This window comes from Chiloscyllium plagiosum, chromosome 27 (assembly GCF_004010195.1).
Source record: "Chiloscyllium plagiosum isolate BGI_BamShark_2017 chromosome 27, ASM401019v2, whole genome shotgun sequence".
Taxonomy (NCBI): domain Eukaryota; kingdom Metazoa; phylum Chordata; class Chondrichthyes; order Orectolobiformes; family Hemiscylliidae; genus Chiloscyllium; species Chiloscyllium plagiosum.
This window is the reverse complement of record NC_057736.1, coordinates 36587466-36593465: the sequence shown is the minus strand read 5'-3', so window position 1 is coordinate 36593465 and position 6000 is coordinate 36587466.

Below are 6000 nucleotides of genomic sequence, written 5' to 3'. Positions count from 1 at the left end.
TTTTCTGTGCTGTACATATCTGTGTCTCTATTTGACTCCCAGTTTTTGCTTATTCAGTTCTTCTTAGCCCAGAAAAACATTGCAGTTGGTCCTGGTGTTCTAGTTTGGCAATCCAAATTGCTAGCTTGATACTCCTGCAGAGAAATGCTAACTGGAATGTGGATATGTCGACTGCAGATGTTATTAAGCTCGGAAGGTGCAGACTCAGTTAGGTTTGAAGCGTGACTATTCACCATTAGAGCAACTGATGCCTATTTTGTGACCACTGATGTGTCAGGTAGTTCCCATGCAAAATCATTGGCATGTATTGGTGTTGGTGCTAGTATCTTAGTGCTGTCGTATCAACTAAGGGATTTTGCAAATGAGGAATGGAAGTCTGGTGCTTGGAGCACAGGAAGAAATGATGGATAATGGTTACAGTTCCTGCCGTCATAAACGTAGGAAATGCAAATTCCAGTGGGAACGAAAAAGAGCAGCAATTATGCTTTTCAGATTCTACTGAGTTTGCATTTTTGAGAGCATATGCTGGTCTTCAGGGATTTCTTTCTGCACACTCAGTGATCTTGCGGTTAAAGATCAGCGCTGCATTTTTCTGAAAACATAAGTAATCTCGACTGTAGTAATGATTTATTGATACACAGAAAAGGTTAATTCTGAAATGTCTACAATCACTGCAACAACTATCCCACAATGTGATTGGTTTAGTGGCTGAGTTGTATCTGGAATACATTTTCACACAATAGGATTAATTTCATGTTATAATTGACTCTGATCCTCTGATAGACTGATTAGCCTATGGTAAATGATGCAGCATTTATGTTTTTGAAATCAAATAGATCTGATCTTTATTGCATGACTTCTGGTTTTGGGTGGAAGCAATCTTTTAACATGTCAATGTCCTCTCTGATGAATCTTATCTGTACAATTTTGTTCCCATCTCGAATGAGAGTCTTGTATTCACTGCACAAGATTCTATTTGATTGCAGTTTGCAAATTATTTCTTGTTTAAGGATCTTTTCCTCATCAGTAGATGCCAATAAATTTGTGACCAAAATGAATCTGTTTGTGTGCTTAACCAACAGATGCTGAATCGCAAAAATGTTTGCCAAAAAAAAACCGCAATACAGTTGGACATATTGAGTGTTCTTGAATGACTGACAGCAATATTTACGATGAAAGCTGATTAAAGTATTAACCTGTTCCTTTCCACTCGTGCTTTGACAATAAAAACTGTAGTATGTGGTTTTTCCCAATAGTTCATATAAGTAACAATTGGTCTGCTAAGTGCATAGGACACTTAACACATATTTTCACATCGGCTATTATGTTTACTGCATCAGGAGGTGGAGAAGTCGACGTTTTGGATGTAACCCTTCTTCAGTCCTGAAGAAAGGTTACACCCGAAATGTCGACTTCTGCACCTCCTGATGCTGCCTGGCTTGCTGTGTTCTTCCAGCCTCCTGACCGTCTCCTTTAGATTCCAGCATCTGCAGTTTTTTTGTCTCTAATTATGTTCACCGTGGAAGAAAAGTATATTTTATGCATCAGCTTAATATCCTTTAAAGCTAAGTATGTTTGCACTTAAAATGACCTTTTTTATGTTGAACTTTCCTCTCTGTCTCATAGTTAACATGGCAGGAAGTAGATTAAAGAGGCTAAATTCGATAGTCTCAGTAATATGTCCAAGAATGGTGATAAATGATTAACTCATGAATATTGATTGCAATGATATTAGTGCACTAACTTTATGTTACCTGCTCATTTCAATAACATCAGTATCCAACTGGCATCAACTGCATTGTTAATCAATCGGATCTATCAGTCAGGGCCAATATTATCAGCTTTGTATAAGGGATTTAAATCTGGCACTGTGATATGCTAATCAGTTTACATCTTCCGAGCAAGTGATGCAAAGTAATTTTCTCTTGCTCTCTCTTGGCGAGATGAAGCCACAATAAGTTGTTTCATAAACAAAGTTAATGTTTTTCTTCCCTCGGCAGACTCTAAATATTTCTTCAGCAGCATGTTTAGAGATCAAGAATGTAATTCAAGTGGCTGGCACTACTTAAAAGTAAAATATAAATACTGAGGAGATCAGAGAGCATCTGAGTAGAGAATTAACGTTTCAGCACTATGATCTTTCGTTCAGACTTACTCACATGAATAAGCCTAAAAAAAACCCATCAATGTGATCGGATTTCATCTGTGGTGGTGAGCACTTGTTCAGATGTGCAAGGTAAAGAGAAGGCATTGACTAGCGCACTGAGTTCCAAAGTTGCAAACGTAGTATTAAATTGGCATTACAAAACTGATTGACTTCATGATCTGACCATTCTGCAATCTTCTGATACTTGCACATTCAAAAAGATGCTAATGCTTTCACCAATATGAAATGCAGCAAAATTTACCTGAAGTCTGAAGGTATCATTTCTTATGCTATTTGAGCTATAAGGGCTTTTGACATGTCCAAAAAATCAAGTTGAACAATCATAATTCCTCCCTTTTGTGCACTGATTATCCTTGAAGGTCCAGGTGAGTTACATGACAATACTGGGGGACAAAAAGAGTTCTGTGCTCTTCTGTAATGGACAGTTAAGATCAGCAAATTGGTATGTGCTTAAACAAAGTTACAAATATATTTTCGATGTATTTTCTAGCATTGATTTTATAGAGTATATTAATACCAATATGAAGACAATCAGTGAAAGATAGTCAATTATTTTCTCCAGTTCTCTGCCATGGGTAGTCTTCCATGAGTAGGACGAGGAGACAGAATCAAAATCTGCCCCATTTGGGATTGAATCCCATGCTATTGACAGAAATGTGATTCACATTAACAATCCAGCTAACTGAAAGATCAATGTTTATGGCACAGAGTCAGTAATGATAGTGGCTTCAGTAATGTGACATGGCTGACTTGGAATCTCTTGCTGTCTGCTTTTGAAGTATATTGGAAAGATTTTGCCTTGTGATAAACATCCTTCTTTGGCCAGTAAGTGCTAGTATGGCACTTGAACCCAGAGCTTCTCACTCAGATACCAATACTATCCAATGTGCCATAAGATCTACTTTCCATAGTTAATTTTACTGGGAATGAATGAATGAAACTATTCCCTATGTTGTTGGAAGGTCTTAGGTTCATATCACAGGCTAGGTAGTTCAGCATAGGTTAACAGTCCATTGAGGGAGTGGCGCACCTTCAGCAGTGCTGTTTTTGGAATGAGATGCTGAAATAGTGCCCTGTCTGTCCTCTTAGCTAGTGTGAAAATATCTAACTCAAAAAATATTGCTGGCTGAGTTTTCTCAAAAAATTGTCAATTCAGGGAGTTTAGTGGAGGGATTTCCTCCACCAGCTTGTGCAATTTTACAGTATTCACCTCATTAAGTATGCACTGTGCCTCCAAAACATCTCCCTTGCACTCAGTAGCAGCAGAAGGACATACTGCTGCCAGGACTTTCTGGCATTCAACAGAACCATATTTGAAGCCAAGCTCTGCCCCAATCCAAACTCTGCAAGTTACGAGTAAGCTTTCACAGTTCTAATATGGGAAGAATTCCACAGGAGATGACCCAGAGAGAAAAATTAGCAATCCGCTTTTCTGAAGGGAACCTGGAGGTCCTTGTTGACACGATGGTGGAGAGAAGGTCCATCCTCTTTACTCAGGAACGCCAGAGGAGACCACAGCACTGCACCTGCCTGCAATGTTCTTTCTGAGCTTCATGGCTGTGCAGTCACTCAGAGGTTCCTTTGAGGTTCTACAAGTGACGTGATCAGTGCATCAACACATTGACTTCCAGTGTCGGAAATCATGTGGAGGCATGGGCCTCGGAGGTCCACATCACTAGTGGGAATACTGCTTGTAAGCCTTTTCCAAAACTGTCATGTGGATCAGTGCAGTATCCAGGGCGCAGGGTAATGCCGAGCAGTGCAGGAAGGAGATTAATAGGCCGAATGGCCTAAGTCTGCTCCTATATTTTATGAACTTAATGATCTTCTGCGCTTTGCAAGGGTAAAAGTGCTGCACCTTCTCTCTGCTACCTCCTACTCATCCTAACTCTACTATTGTACCCATCTCCGATGAAGACTCATAGACTACTGTTTCTACTACTGTAAGCCATATCTTATCTCAATCACTCTCAACCAATCCATCCCTATACTACAAACCCTGCATACTCTCTGAGCGTTCTGACTCATTCACTTGGGACACCTCAGCTACTTTCTCCCAGTTGCATCAGTACTAGCTAGCTAGTTATTTCCATGTCTGCCCTTGTTTCATTGCAAAAGAAGGCATTCCACCATAGAGCAAAAATATTGATGGGGTGCCTGACATTCGTATGCTCACTGCCTTTGAAGATAGAATCCTTACATTGACTGAAGAGGATACTGAGGCTTCATATCCTGACACCCAAGTGAGATTTATGTGATGTGCTACACAACTCGCTCCCTCTCATGTCTTCTGCAGGGATATAAGATACACATACAGTATCAACCACTCCAGCACCACCTCATCTTACAGCTCTGAGGAAGAAGTCACACATCCCTCAGAGGAGCCATCTCATACACCTCAATCAGCTCAGATACTGACACCTTGCTGGACATTAGAGTTGAGAGTACATTCTGGTGAACACCTGACTGGCACAGCTCTACAGCTGGTAGAAGAAGGAATGGAAGAGGGTTGCCAGAGACCAGGTATTTATTCAGACCCAGGTGGGAGAGGACCCAATTGTGTCAGCGAGTAATAACTTAATCAGAATGCAGACACAGGAGTAGCAGGCAGGATTAACTGAAACATTCTGGAAACTGTATTGAATTTTGGAGGAGTCCACTAATGCCATCTGTGCCATCAGTCCACTAATGCCAACTCTGACATTCATGAGTCTGTCATTTGTTAGATGGGCAGATTGGTAGTTGCCATAGAGAACCATGTGCAACAGAACACAAATTGACTCCCAAAGATGCAAACAGACCCATACTCAATCAATTCAGCCATTGGTGGTCAACAGGACGACTTGGGGGGAGGGGGGCGATGAGGAACCTTGAAATACTCCAGGTGCCCTCCCTCACAAGGAGACAGTGTTGTGCCAGTAGGTACCCAGCAAGAAAATATATCACATACATATCAGATGTTTCCCATTCGGACACTCCAGATTTGCCAGGCCCTTCCACCACCATCTTGCATTCCACTCTTAACCTTGTGGGTATTTTAGCCAAGGAGGGAAGCATTTATCTACTCGTGACACTCTCAGCATGTTGGGATTAGCTAAACATAAATATCCATGGGGTTACCAAACAAAAATTACAGGGACAACTGGCTCCATCATGGAGTTGACTCCTCTACCCCAGCCGGGCGTTCCAGCGCTAATCTTATATATAGTGGGAAGGAAAGGTAAAAGAAAGCACTTTGAAGGTACATTGGTGACATGGATGACACCTTAATGCAAGTAGTCTCTCACTTGTGACAACACGCTTTCACTTTACATGATCACCCATCTGTTCGACTGTCATTTTAGCTGCAGCCATTAGAATGAAACTGCTCTTTCTTTGCATCACCTGATGTTTGAACATTGTCTGAAAGAATGCTATTGTTTCCTTAGCACACATTCCAGCACAAAACGTTTATTTGAATGAGTAAGCATTAAATGTTGTGAAGACTTCCAATAATTTGTAATTATTAACTTTGTTGATTTACTACAGGAAAAGTGAGTAAAGAACAAATAAATAAGTTGCATTTGCAATGTGCTAAAAGACAGGGCTGGAATGCTGAGTGTCCAAGTAGGCACAAAATGAGTGATCGCTAAAAAAGAAAGCTAAGAGCCTTGAATTGTGCTCTGTTCCAATTTATGAGGTCAATGTCTATCCCTGCATAATAAGTAGCTTGGCAGCAGCCTTGCATTATAAGGTATCAATAGGCGACAAAGTGCAAAATTGAAATGGTGAGTCCGAGGATATGATGAGGCTGGTGACTTTGCAGATGTCCACCACCATGGATGGAGCATATA